This window comes from Canis aureus, chromosome 14 (assembly GCF_053574225.1).
Source record: "Canis aureus isolate CA01 chromosome 14, VMU_Caureus_v.1.0, whole genome shotgun sequence".
Lineage (NCBI taxonomy): Eukaryota > Metazoa > Chordata > Mammalia > Carnivora > Canidae > Canis > Canis aureus.
The window spans coordinates 51767732-51782664 of record NC_135624.1 but is presented as its reverse complement, the minus strand read 5'-3'; the positions used below and the strand labels follow the sequence as shown (position 1 = coordinate 51782664).

Sequence of the window (14933 nt, the reverse complement as noted above, 5' to 3'; positions counted from 1 at the left end):
GGACTGCTCCTCAGGACCCAGTACTCCCCATCTCATAGCTGGTGGAGAAGCACATTTCTGGAAGCACCTTGTTCCCTTCTTTCCCTGAGTCAGGTGCATCTCAGCTGAAAAGCTCCTTCTATAGTGACATCTTCTCTGATCCCTAAGTCACTCTCCACTGCCCCGTTCCTCAGTCACCCTTGTCCACAGCATTCTCTTTTTTCTTCTTAAAGATTTATTTACTTTAGAAAGAGAGAGAGAGAGTAAGAGAGCACAAGTGGGGCATGGGGGGAGAAGGAGAGAAAGAATCTGAAGCAGACTTCGTGTTGAGTGCAGAGCCTGACATAGGCTTGATCTCACAACCCTAAGATCATCATGGCCTGAGATAAAACCAAGAGTCAGATGCTTAACTGGCTACATCACTTAGGGGCTCTTCTTTTATTTTTCTTCATGGCACATGCCATTGAGTAAATTTTCTGCTTATTTGTTCTTTTTTTTTTTAAGATTTTATTTATTTGAGAGAGACAGAGATAGAGAGAGAACGAGCAGATAGGAGAGGGAGAAGCAGGCTCCTTGCTCAGCTCGATGCAGAACTCCATCCCAGGGGCCCGGGATTATGACCTGAACCAAAGGCAGACACTCAACTGACTGAGCCACCTAGGTGCCTCTTGTTCCCTGTTTATTGCCCATCTCCCCCAACTAAAATTTTTTTTTAATTTTTTTTTATTTACGATAGTCACACACAGAGAGAGAGAGAGAGGCAGAGACACAGGCAGAGGGAGAAGCAGGCTCCATGCACCAGGAGCCCGATGTGGGATTCGATCCCGGGTCTCCAGGATCGCACCCTGGGCCAAAGGCAGGCGCCAAACCACTGCGCCACCCAGGGATCCCCCCCCAACTAAAATTTAAGCTTCAAAACAGCAGAACCTTTTCTTCATCACTATTTCCAGAGCTTGGAACAGTGCCTGACACATAAAAGGTATTCAAAAAAATATTCATTGCGTTAATGAACTGCAATAGTTAAAGGGCACAAATTTTTCTCCCCACTAACTAGTAAATGCATTTACCATAGACATAATATCATATAGAAGTTAGTTTCACAGATTAGCCTGTGTCTGCGTATGACAACATAGGCAAGAGATTTAGTAGAGAGCAAATGCTCCTCAGAGGCAGTACATTGTAAATATTTTTACTTCTCCAATGCCTAGCCCCTAGAACGTACCAGGTCTTCAATATGAATGAATGAATCCATCCATTCTAAGGAGAAACAAAAATCAATTCTAGCTACACTAGGGGTTAAACAATCATTTATGGGCTAACCAGGGAATCTAACTAGAAATAAAACACCGTGTAAACATATGTTGCAAGTGGCTTTCCCTGATTCCTTCATTTGGGTTAGGTTCCCAAGCCATACATGTCTGTATGTGCTCTGGTGTCATACAACAGATATTCAACCCAAACTACCTTAAGCAAAAAAAGAAAGGGAAATTTATTTTAAAAATTCTGGGTACCCAGGTTGGATCTCACAAAGACCTCTAACCAGCAACCCAAATGCTGCCAGAACTTTCTATCTGTCTCTGGTTTCCATACCTCTCTGAGTTTCAGATTCATTTCCTCCCATGCTCTTACTGGGGCTTTTTCCCCTCCTCCAGGCCTTCTGGCTGCCAGAAGAGCTCCCATGTTTAGACATCCAGAAAGTCCTTGGATTTTCTGTTGTTATATTTTTTTTCTTTTTTTTTTTTTTAAAGATTATATTTATTCATTCATGAGAGACACACAGAAAGACAGAGGCAGAGACACAGGCAGAAGAAGAAGCAGGCTCCATGCAGGGAGCCTGATGCGGGACTTGATCCCGGGAACTCCAGGATCACGCCCTGGGCCGAAGGCAGGCGCTAAACTGCTGAGCCACCCAGGGATCCCCACCTCCGTTACCTTTCAAAAATTCCTGGGGGAGAAGTAATTGGCCTAGCTTAACAGGTGCTCACCTTTGAACCAATCAACCATGATCCCATCATTGGGTCAGCTTTAACAATAAGTAGGTGGATGACTGGGTATAAGCGGTGATCCTAGAAAAGGGGTGTGAGGCAGATGACCCTGCAACAGTCTGTTACAACTTCCCTGAACCCTGCGTTTCCCTTGTCATTATAGTCATCACATGTGAATGTAACTACTCATTTAAAGTATACCTTCCAGCATCTTCTTTCTGACTGGTCTTCGGCGCTTATTCTCTTCAGTGCTGCCGATAGCAAGATGTCTTCAGGAAATGCCAAAATTGGGCATCCTGCTCCCAACTTCAAAGCCACGGCTGTTATGCCAGATGGCCAGTTCAAAGACCTCAGCCTGTCTGACTACAAAGGAAAATACATCGTATTCTTCTTTCATCCTCTTGACTTCACCTTGGTGTGCCCCACGGAGATCATTGCTTTCTGTGACAGGGCAGAAGAATTTAAGAAACTCAACTGTCAAGTGATTGGTGCTTCTGTGGATTCTCATTTCTGTCACCTGGCATGAAACAAGGAGGACTGGGACCTATGAACATTCCCTTGGTATCAGACCCCAAGCATACCACTGCTCAGGAGTATGGAGTCTTAAAGGCTGATGAAGGCATCTTGTTCAGGGGCCTCTTTATCATAGATAAAGGTATCCTTTGGCAGATCACTGTAAATGACCTTCCTGTTGGTCACTCTGTGGATGAGACTCTGCAACTGGTTCAGGCCTTCCAGTTCACTGACAAGCATGGGGAATTGTGCCCAGCTGGCTGGAAGCCTGGCAGTGATACCATAAAGCCTGATGCCCAGAAGAGCAAAGAATATTTCTCTAAGCAGAAGTGAGCGCCTCGCCATTTTAGGGCCGGGCTGTAGTGGGCATCCATGAAAACAGAATCTTTTTTTGTACTACTGTCATGCTTAAAACAAGACTTTAGACTCTGTGCAGATGTGGTATGGGACAAGACAGGCCTTTCCTGCAGGGTTTGGGGAGGCCAGCCTTTCTTCCTCTGGAGAGAATGGCCTGAGCTGTGCTATGGGGCAGGCCAACTGATGTGTACAGTAGCAGGGCATCACTTTTGATCTTCTGTTGTTTCTATTATACTTTAACGGAGAAAAAAAAAGTATACCTTCCAGATTACTACATAAACTCAAGGAAGGGAGAATGTGTGTCTCTACTCAATCCCCTCACCAGAGTAGTTTCTGGCACATAGGTGCCGTTCAATGTATTTCTGTTAAATAAATGAAACCATTTTTAAATAAAATTTTCAAGTGAAGATACATAGTAAATGTAAAACTTCTCATCAAGAACTTTTTATACAAATTAAGGATAACTTGAAACTCAGCCCATGAAATAAAACCTTCTCTTTTATAGGTAAGTACTTGAAGCAATTCAACTGGGAACCCAGTGTTGCAGACCATAAAATCCTGTAATATTCTCACCAAAATGACTTTGTCTGAATGATTCTTATACACACACCGGCTAGGTTCCCTACAGGAAATAATGCCCATAGGTGGCAACTTAACAGCAGACATTCTATCAAGAAAAGTGATAGGGCTCAGAAAAAAAATCTGCAAAGTGAACCCTCCGGTAACAAAAGCAGCAACAGAGCAGAGAGGGAGAGGGAAGCATCATGTTTACTGCTAACAAAAGGCAGGATAAGAAGCTCTGTGGCTGGAGCAATACAAGCTCCTTTCACTTACAGACTGACCCAATTTATCTGGCACATGAAATCCTACTTCAAATTAAGGTAGGAGATTTTTAAGGCCTGTACATTTGTACTCCTAAACTATACCAGGCATTCTAAGTGTTGCACTCTCCTCGTTATACTAAACACTAATTCATTTATTCTTCACAACTAAAGGAAAATCTCTCTAATTTATAAGTAAACAGGCTAAGGTAAAATACCATGAAAGAACAAGGATAACTTGGCCAGAATCTGTTCTCTGAGGTGTATCCATATATGTAAACTCAAGTGAAAAACTAATAAGTCATATTTGTACATCCCTTACAAAGCACTTCCACATGCAGTACTTGTTCAATTATTATTATGCCCACTTTAAGTAAGATGAGGCAAAGCTCAGAGGAGGTAACCTGGCATGAATCAGTTTGGCTAGAAATGGCCAAAACAATATATTAACCTAGGCCTTTAACGCCAAACCTACTGTTCTATCCATTGTCCAAAAAGTCACAAGATAATGTTGGCAAAAGTATTTCTTAAGCTTACAATTAATGCAAGTTATTGTTTCATTCTGAATGTGTAGCTAGTCTGTGTAAATACTGACGAATTGCTTACACTCCTGTTACATTATCTATGTGCTACTAGGCAAGATATTTATTTATTTTATTTATTTATTTATTTATTTATTTAATAAGATTTTATTTATTTATTCATGAGAAACAGAGAGAGAGGCAGAGACACAGGCAGAGGGAGAAACAGGCTCCCTGTGGGGAGCCCACACCCTGAACCAAAGGGAGACGCTCAACCACTGAGCCACCCAGGCGTCCCAGCAAGATACTTATTTAGCTTCTTTTGACCTTTAGTTTCTTCATCTATAGAACAGGCACAATAATGTCAACTGCCTAGGGTTGTCATAAGGGCTAAATGAGAGGAAAGCTTTGGGATTCAATGAGGGACAAACAGGATTCCTTTGTCTTGGAGGAGTGCCATCCACAGACACAGAGCTATCAACAGATCACTTCAATAAAAGTGGTTAATACCATCAAAAAAATAAAATAAAAAATAAAAGTGGTTAAGAGAAAGGGATGCATAATGTGTGGGAACAAATATAAACTTTGTTTTGAAGTACACATAGAAATTAGCAAGGACAAAAGGAGCAAAACAAGGAAAGGCATGGAAACATGAAAGTGCAAGTACTGCTCCAGGAACTCTAAAAATGTGGCATTACTGGAAGGTAAAGTGGACAAAGATTATCAAGAAACGGGTCTGGAGAGGTAGAGGAGCTGGATCATGCTAAAGAGTTTGGGTTTTATTCTGTTAGCCACTGAAGAATTTTAGGGAGTGTGACATGGCAACAGGTTTGAATATTCGGTATGGCTACCCAGGGAAGGACGGATTTAAGAAAAACAAAATTTTAGAGAAAAAGCAGAAAGGCAGGATGAGAGCCTGAATTAATAACGTGGTAGCAGAGAGGAGAGACACAGGGGAAAAGCAGTTAGGAGATAAAATCAACATTATTTGCTAAACGATTAGGTGGGGAAGGAAGTGACCAAAAGAGAAACAGGTAGGAACACCTGGGTGTCTCAGGCAGTTAAGCATCTGACTCTTCATTTTGGCTCAGCTCATGATGTCAGGGTTCTGGGATTGGGATCTGTGCTCAGCAGGGAGTCTGCTGAAGATTCTCTCTCTTTCTCTCTCCCTCTGCCCCTCCCATACACACACACACACACACACACACACTCTAATAAATAAATAAATCTTTAAGAAATAATACATAAAAAATTCTTAAAGCTTTTTTTAGGGCAGCCCATGTGGCTCAGCGGTTTAGCGCCGCCTTCAGCAGTTTAGCGCCTCCAGGGTGTGATCCTGGAGACCCGCGATCGAGTCCCATGTCAGGTTCCCTGCATGGAGCCTGCTTCTCCCTCTGCCTGTGTCTCTGCCTCTCTCTCTCTCTGTGTCTCTCATGAATAAATAAATAAAATCATTAAAAAAAGAAAAAAAGCTTTTCTAAAAAAATAGAGAAACATGTAGGTCTACGAAGATGTTCACACTTCTGGCTGAGTGACTTCAGGTTTTAAAAAGCCAATGGGGGGCAGCCCGGGTGGCTCAGCAGTTTAGCGCTGCCTTCAGCCCAGGGCCTGATTCTGGAGACCTGGGATCGAGTCCCACATCAGGCTCCCTGCATGGAGCCTGCTTCTCCCTCTGCCTGTGTCTCTGCCTCTCTCTCTCTGTGTCTCTCATGAATAAATAAATAAAATCTTTAAAAATAAATAAATAAAAAATAATAATAAAAAGGCATTGGGGTAAAGTTTGATGTGAAGTGAATTCTACGATGTCTGTCAAGCATCAGGATGAAGGAGAGTAAAGTTAGAGGAAAGGTAGAGATGGATTACAAATTTGACAGCCACAAGCATGGAGGTGACAGTTAACACCTCAAAAATAAATGGAGCATGTAGAAGAGAGTTTTAGAAGGAACTCTAAAAAACTGAAACATTAGAGGGGTGGACAGAGGGGTTACGGGTAAAACCGGGGCAGTGCTGCAGGGAAAGGAGTGGCAAAAAGCTGGGGAAGGATCCAAGAAACCTGGTAATAAAGCATTTCACCGTATGCCAATGGCCAACAGTGTCCTTGCAACAAAGATGTTCAGTCAGGAAAAGATTAAAAAAGTGTCCATTCCATGTATCAGTGCCAAAATCACTAGTGAGCCTTCCAAAGGAAAAAAGAGACAGAGCATTTTTGTGGAGTGTTAGGAGCCATTACCCAATTACTGTGGTAGGGAAGTAAACAGAAGGCGAAAAAGTAGAGCTTGGTGTAGGCTTTCTCGTCAAATGTGCCTGCCTGAGGATAGAAGGAAAATGTTCAAAGTGGTTCTAGAATCAAAGCGCTGAAGTCAATAATTGGACCACATGCAATTCACCAACTGTACCTGCCAAAAACCACAATGGAGAAACTCACATGTTGGGAAAGCGATGTGGCTGGACAGCTCCTGACTGCTGTGGAAATCACATAAGTGGGCAGAGAAGAGGAGAAAAGTAGGAGGGAGCACAGGACACGGATATATTGTGGGGGGATTCTGGGGCATGTGGTCCATAGTGCCCTCTTGGGGGTGTTATCTTCCAGGAAACCAAAATGTCATCACATTCCAAAATAAGCCAAGGAGACTCTAAACAGAGCTTTGGACTGTTGGTTAAGTGTGAGTAAAAACATTCAACATTATCAGAAAGGAAGAATTGGAGTCTTTCTTAACATTCACTCCCAGCCTTCCCCTGCCATTCCCAGGTCCCTCCCAGAATTCAGAGTTGCTGGGGTCGGCCTGTTTAATACTCAGGTCTTTGCTCAGGCCTCCAGGTGCAATATAACAGGCCATTTCCCTTTCTGTAAGGGAAAGGTCACATCTCCATCTGCAAAGACAGCCATTCCTCTAACCTGTTTCCTTCTCCTAGCAATCTGTATGCAAGAGGAAATTTGATGACTACTACAGAATAGTAAGTAATAATATATTTGGAGAACAGAAGAACGGGAGGTAAGAATGGAATCAAATTTAAAACCAAGAAAATTACAAGAGAAATTATATCATGAAAATACATAACAAAAAATCAAGCAAGCAAACAAAAACCCTTGCTCTCAGAATCTACTCTTTAGTGTGCTATTCCTCACAGTCCTACATCTAAAAACTGCCAGTTCAAATTCTTCCTTTTTATTTTCCCCCCTCCTTTTCTATTACATAGATCAGGGGTCAGCAACCTAGGCGAGGGAATCAAATCCAGCACACAATCTGCTTTTGTATGGCCCAGGAGCTAAGAATGGTTTTTATTTTTTTAAGGGTTATAACAAACAAGTAAAACCAAAGTAGAATAGTAGAATATTCAAGAGACCCCATGTGGCCTGGGAAGCCTAAAACACTTACTTTCTGGTACATTACAAAAAAGGCTCTCAATTCCTGTTATAGATGAAAACTATGGTCCCCAGCAAGGCAGAGGCTTTCTTGAGGGCACACAGCTGATTAGCAGGAGAGCTTATACAATTGTTTCCTTGGCTCTGGGTCCAGGGAGCTGTCTCAACCACCACACTTAGTGCTGATATGACCATCAGCCAAATACAGACTGGCAATAATTCCCACTTGAAGGTAAAAAGGGAGTTGTTAAGGGTATTCGTGAGAGCCACATAAATAAACTAAATAAATACTACTACTAATTTTTCAAGGACTCCTAGTTGAGTAGTATCAAATGGAAGGAAAATATTTAGTGATGGGCAACACATCTCTCAGACTCTCCACGTCCACTCTCCTCTCTTCCTCTTTTTTTTTAAAGATTTGTTTATTTATTCATTCATTCATTCATGATAGATATAGAGAGAGGAAAAAGAGAGGCAGAGACAGGGAGAAGCAGGCTCCATGCCGAGAGCCTGACATGGGACTCGATCCTGGAACTCCAGGATCCCTCACCTGGGCCAAAGGCAGGCGCCAAACCGCTGAGCCACCCAGGGATCCCCTCATCTCTTCCTCTTAAAGTGCCTCTAAAATCTAATCTCCTAAAAAAAAATAAAATAAAATAAAATCTAATCTCCTGTCACCTGTGTAAAGGTGTTTGTAGAGAAGGTATGTCTGGAACTATACCTTGTTCTTGGCCAAGAAAGCATCAGCACTCCACTCCACTCTACCCACCCCCATTATCATATAAAACCTAGCTGAACTGCTATGTGGCAATCCATAGGCATCAGCTGCTTTGTGGTTTAAACGGCATTTCAGATCAAAATGTCTCTCTTTCAATACATAACACAGTTTCATCACATGTAACCCATTCACCCAACCTTTCAAGTTATGCGTAATAATCAAAATTCACCTCAAAACTTCTAAGGAAAACTCAAACGGTAATACTTCCTGCATAAAACTTTCCATACTAACAAACAAACTAGACTATTTTCTATTGTAGCTCTCTATTCTGAATGACCATTCATACAGAACTCCTCTGTGGCAGACATTTAATTTCATTCGCTAATGAGTACTGATATTTTGTCTGTCTTTATAAATCCTAATATATCCCCAGTCATCTCATCAGACATTTCTCATCGCCCATGGCCTCTTTCTGTCCTGAAGCCAGTAGAGCTGGCCCTGATGCTAATAGTACTATGAATATTGTCATAAATATCCTAAAAGGCAAGAAGCCAAGAAAAGAGGATAGTTTCATAGTATTATTTTAATAGATTTTAGAAAATCTAGTCCAGTTTTTTCACAGAAATACTGGGACATATTCATAAATAACAGAACCCATGTGTAATGTTTTAAATAAGCGTTGTCTGCATGTCCTCTTGAGGAAATATAAGAATTTTAAAAAGAAAAGAAAGAGGAGAATGGGTGGCTCAGCGGCTCAGCGGTTTAGCCTTCAGCCTAGGGCGTGATCCTGGAGACCCAGGATCGAATCCCACATAGGGCCCCCGGCATGGAGCCTGCTTCTCCCTCTGCCTGTGTCTCTACCTCTCTGTGTGTGTGTGTGTCTCTCATGAATAAATAAATAAAATATTAAAAAAAAAAAAAAAGAAAAGGAGAGAGAGAAGGAGGAAGGAACAGAGAAAAGGAGGAAAGGGTAGAGATAAAAAGAAAAATCGTGGGGCATCTCACTGGCTCAGTCGGTGGAGCAGGAGATTCTTTTTTTTTTTTTTTTTTTTAATTTTTTTTATTTATTTATGATAGGCACACAGTGAGAGAGAGAGAGGCAGAGACACAGGCAGAGGGAGAAGCAGGCTCCATGCACCGGGAGCCCGACGTGGGATTCGATCCCGGGTCTCCAGGATCGCGCCCTGGGCCAAAGGCAGGCGCCAAACCGCTGCGTCACCCAGGGATCCCCTGGAGCAGGAGATTCTTGATCTCAGGACTATAAGTTTGAGACCCACACTGGGTGTAGAGATTACCTTAAAAAAAAAAAAAAAAAAAAAAAAGGAAAGAAAATAATCCTCAACCATGCACAGTTCCTGACTTTTCAACCCAATGTAGTTCCATAGCTTAAACTCTCTCAATTATTTTTATTATTTGTGATTGAGCTTCACTGGCCTTTTGGAGGGAAGCAGAGTGGAGGTCCTGATAATATATTTCCTCTAATAGTACACATAGTGTGTTTCTTGGACTTCTAATAATACACTTACCTAAAATATCTTGTTACTCGTATCTCCCTGCTGAACTGATTCATTTATAAGTTCTGTGGATTTCTAGTAAACACATTTTTAACCAATAACCAATTTTAAAGAAAATAAACAATGGATCTAGCATGAATACAGATCCTATTTACAATATTCAAACAAATATCTCAAAGTGTTTTTCTAGTCTAAATGGAAACTACTTATTACATCAAGAAATTTAGATGGGTTTAGGGTATAGTATGATGTAGAATGTATGTATATATTCACTGTGTATTTATGTGTTTCTTCTCATAGCTCAACTTTACCCATTAATTGAAAGTTAACTTGTTACTTTTTCCATTAAGGAGAAAGAACCCCTTTGAAGTGTCTCTTTTCTTTACAAAAGTAAATTCTGCTTTGTCACTGATATATTTTTCAGATCATTATTCAACCTGCCCCCTTAACTAATAACAAATTATAAAAACCATTTCATCCTGAAAGTATTTCAGGGTGCAAGATCCTCTCTAGCAAAAAATAAGATAAAATAAGGCTATTTTCCTCCTTTTGCAAAGGATTTTGTCTCATCTGCTTTTGGCCAGTATCTGAGCATCACTTCTATAGTTAATTACAATAAAAGAAAAATGTTCTGACCTCCTTTACAACTGCCTCCTTTATCTCTCTGTAGCTCTAAGTGTAGAGAATCTATGTGCATATGCATATCCTTTGCGTCTCTAATTTTGAATGTCTTTTTTTTTTTTTGTCTGTAATTTTTCTTTCTGTATCTCTCCATCTCTATGTCTTCCTCATTTGTTTATTCCTCTTGTTTCTATTTTCCACTTTCTTTATTTCCCCAACCTTTCTGGTCTACTACTTCTGACAACTCATGATGTAGGGGGAAAAACTATACATTTATAACAGTTTTCTTTTTTATTTTATTTTTTTTTATAACAGTTTTCAATTTATCAAGTAGAATTTGATGTCCTCTGTTCTTGGAAGCATTGAATAAAAGTTTTGTTTTTGCCAAATCCAAAAAGCCTACTCATAATCCATGTCTATTGTTACCTCCGTAACTGAGATTCCTGGCTCTTTCCCTCCAAATCCAAGCCTTTCTTTAAAGTTCATCACCATTTACCCAGTTGCTTACCAGAAACTGAGAAGTCATCCCTGATTTCTATTTCCCCCATGTCCCATTTCAAATGCATTAGCAGGTCCTGTAGGCTCTATACCAAAACACATCCCAAATTTATCCATTTTACTGCATTCCCCTCTACCACCCTCCTCATAAAAGACACCATAGTCTTTTGCTTAGACTTCTACAGCTGTCCCTCATTAGTATCTCTGCTTCTGCTCTTGCCTTCCTTAAATCCATTCTTTACACAGCATCCAGAATGAAATTTTAAAAAATTAACCAGCTCTAAGTAGGGGGATGGGTAACTGGGTGATGGGCATTAAGGAGGGCACGTGATGTAATGAGCACAGGGTGCTATATGCAGTTGATGAATAAATGAATTCTACATCTGAAACTAATGATACACTATATTCTAATTAACTGGATGTAAATAAAGTAAGATTTAAAAAACCCAGCTCATGGCCCTCTTTTGCTTAGAGCTTACCACTGCAATTAGCATTTAATCCAAACTCATCAAAAAACACAGGTCCAACATCATCTGGTTCCTACCAACCTTTCTGGTCTCATCTTTTTGTCCCTCCAACATATCAAGCTCCTTTCTGCCTAAGGGTCTGGGCACTGGATGCCGCTCTGCTTATAACATGCACATCACAGGATGGCTGGTTCCTTATCATTCAGGTCTCAGCTTAATGTCACCTCTTTAAAGCACCCTATATTGGCCAACAATCTAAAGTATCCTCTCAAGCTATGCTATCTTAGCACTCTGTATTAAAGTTCTACAGGTGGCAGCCCGGTGGCCTAGCAGTTTAGCGCTGCCTTTGGCCCGGGGTGTGATCCTGGAGACCCGGGATCGAGTCCCACGTCAGACTCCCTGAATGGAGCCTGCTTCTCCCTCTCCCTCTGCCTGTGTTTCTGCCCCCCACCCCCGTGTCTGTCATAAATAAATTTAAAAATCTTAGAAAAAAAAAAGTTCTACAGGGCCATTGTCAGATATTTCTTGTTAAACTGATGTTTTCTTTTTATGTCTTGTTCTCCCCACCAGAATGTAAACACTTCAAGAGCAGAGAACTGCTGAATCCTGTCCACTGCTATATTCCCAACATATAGAACTTACAGAACTTCTAGAGAACATATAGAACTTAGTAAGAACACTGCTGTATTCCCAAAGTTCCAAGAAAGAATTTAGTCAGCTCTCAATAAACATGTGATAATGGGGCAACCTGGGTGGCTCAGCGGTTTAACGCCGCTTTCAGCCCAGGGTGTGATCCTGGAGACCCGGGATTGAGTCTCATGTCGGGCTCCCTGCATGGGCCTGCTTCTCCCTCTGCCTGTGTCTCTGCCTCTCTCTCTCTCTCTCTCTCTCTCTCTCATGAATATATAAAAAATTCTAAAAAAATTAAATAAATAAACATGTGATAAATGAATGAACAAAAAAAACCCTAGTCCTCCCAAAGCTCTCCCTTACCACTCTAGCCGACAACAATATTTTTCCTTTATGACTCCATGAATTAATTTGATTCAATGTCTTGTTAAATCTATTACACTGATGCTTTACATTAACATATTATTTAACTTTCCATGATGTCATCATTATACCACAAGTATTAAGCATGTACCTCCTATAGCTGAATGAATAAAGACAGGAAACAAAAACTGCTTTTATCAGAAAACCAATTAGCCCTTTTACCTGAGCATTCTATTTCAATGAGATTTTTTTTTTCTAGCTGTCACCATGCACAAGTGTCTTGATCATTAAAAATAAACGTGATACACTCTCCATAGATCACCTAGGTGGGTCTTAGGCAAAGTAATGCTAAGTACAAAATATTGCTATCAAAGAATCTGAACAAAAGACATCATTCAGGTGTTTAATTTGATCTAAGGAAATAACTGGGATAAGAGAGAAAATGCTGTACAGATCTAATATAGCTTGAGAAATGATACACTTTAGGAAATTTTTTTTTTTTTTTTTAGAAAAAGACATCTCTACTCTGAACATATCAGTTGTCTTTGTTTTAAAAGGTGTGGTGATGGAGATCCCTGGGTAGCTCAGCAGTTTGGCGCCTGCTTTAGGCCCAGGGCATGGTCCTGGAGTCCCAGGATCGAGTCCCACATTGGGCTCCCTGAATGGAGTTTGCTTCTCCCTCTGCCTGTGTCTCTGCCTCTCTCTCCCTCTTTCTGTGTATCTCATGAATAAATAAATAAAATCTTTTTAAAAAATTTTAAAAAGGGGTGGTGTGCTGGTTACTGACCACTAAAGGATGGGTGCTTTCTAAAATTTTTTATTATTTAGAGAGAGGAAGGGGGAAACAGATGAAGAGGGAAAGAAAAACTAAAGCAGGTTCCACGTCTTGTACAGACCTTGAGGCAGGGCTTGATCTCACAACCGTGAGATTATGATCTGAGCTGAAATCAAGAGTCAGACGCTTAACCAACTGAGCATTCCTGGGGTTCCTGGGTGGCCTCCATGGGTTGGGCATCCAACTCTTGATCTCAGCTCAGGTCTTGATCTCAGAATCATGAGTTCAAGCCCCACATTGGGCTCCATGCCTAGCAAGGAGCCTGCTTAAAAGTAAAAAAAAAAAAAAAAAAAAGGTAGTAAATATTTTAAGTCTTATCACTTTGACTTTGCTACTGAAACTATCTGATGAGAGAAGGGCCTCTATTTTCTAACTACCTCATCTAGAAAACACCATCTACCACAGCATGCACCATACTCAAGTTCAAAAGAGGTTCTATGAAAGCAGGAGCCACTCTACAGTTTATAATCAGAGAGTATCTAATAAACAAGAATCTTTAATCATCCATGTAGTAACATGCGTGCATTGTAGTAACACTGCAAAAAAAAATTAAAAATTGTGTAAGACTTCTTAGGCAGAGGTGACATAGATCTTTGGACTTATACCATAGCAAGTCCTTAAGACAAGTAAAAATCTGCTGCAGTTTAATATCAGATCCAATGTACTTTGCTGCCTACAAATAATGTATGATTTAGAATTGCTTAAACTATATCTGAGGGATAACTGGGTGATGGGCATTAAGAGCACACGATGTGATGAGCATATATGTTAACAAATTGAATTTAAATTTAAGAAAAAATATTAAAAAACAGTATTTTGGGCCAGATGAATGGTCATATGTCTAGCAAATACTACCACTTGGAGGTAATTCCTTCCTGTTTTTACTATCATTTCTTTTAATGTAGTTATGAAAGGTATTTTAATTTATTTTAAGATTTTATTTATTCATGAGAGACAGAGAGAGAGGCACAGGCGCAGGCAGAGGGAGAAGCAGGCCTTATTCAGGGAACCTGACACGGGACTCAATCCCGGGTCTCCAGGATCAGGCCCTGGGCTGAAGGCGGCACTAAATCGCTGAACCACTCAGGCTGCCCATGAAAGGTATTTTAAAACATTAAATACTTACCTAATAACACCAATTATAAGTCATTACAAAACAGTGCTTTGGGATGCCTGGGTGGCTCCGTGGTTGATCATCTGCCTTCTGTTCAGGGAGTGATCCCGGGGTTCTGGGATGGAGTGCCGCATCAGGCTCCCCATGGGGAGCCCACGTCTTCCTCTGCCTATGTCTCTCTCTCTCTCTCTGTGTCTCTCATGAATAAATAAAATCTTTAAACAAATAAATAAAATAATTTTAAAAGCCTCCTTCCACAAATAAAATCAGAAAAGAGACATCTTTAATATATACCTTTCAAGTCTGCTATAATCATCAGTAAACTGAAGAGAGGTCTACCCAGCCTCACTCTAAAGTTGCTTTGGGAAAACCTCCAGAGCCTGGAGTTGGATCTGGCGCAATACCTGTAAATGGCTTCCCCTGCCCTGGCAAGACTTGCTGGACTGCACATAAAAGAACCTTCCATCACCAGCCAAGTGTCTGCAGACTTCGTTTCCTGTACAGCCTGACTTCACCTGCTCAGTGTTTCTCACTCCATTCTCTGGACCTGCAGTGCCTCTGGAAGTTCCATCTGTGGATTCCTCCCTTGTAACTAAAATTATCTGCTCTTTCCCAGATCCCTCCCAGCCAGAC

At 40.9% G+C, this 14933-nt stretch overlaps 1 protein-coding gene and 1 pseudogene across 19 annotated transcripts in view; one reads left to right on the top strand and one right to left on the bottom strand.

Moving 5' to 3' along the window:
• The window catches only part of CRACD (capping protein inhibiting regulator of actin dynamics), a 279581-nt gene that overhangs the window by 225258 nt on the left and 39390 nt on the right, over positions 1-14933 (bottom strand). The window lies entirely within an intron of this gene.
• Positions 893-3509, top strand: LOC144282950 (peroxiredoxin-1 pseudogene; annotated as a pseudogene).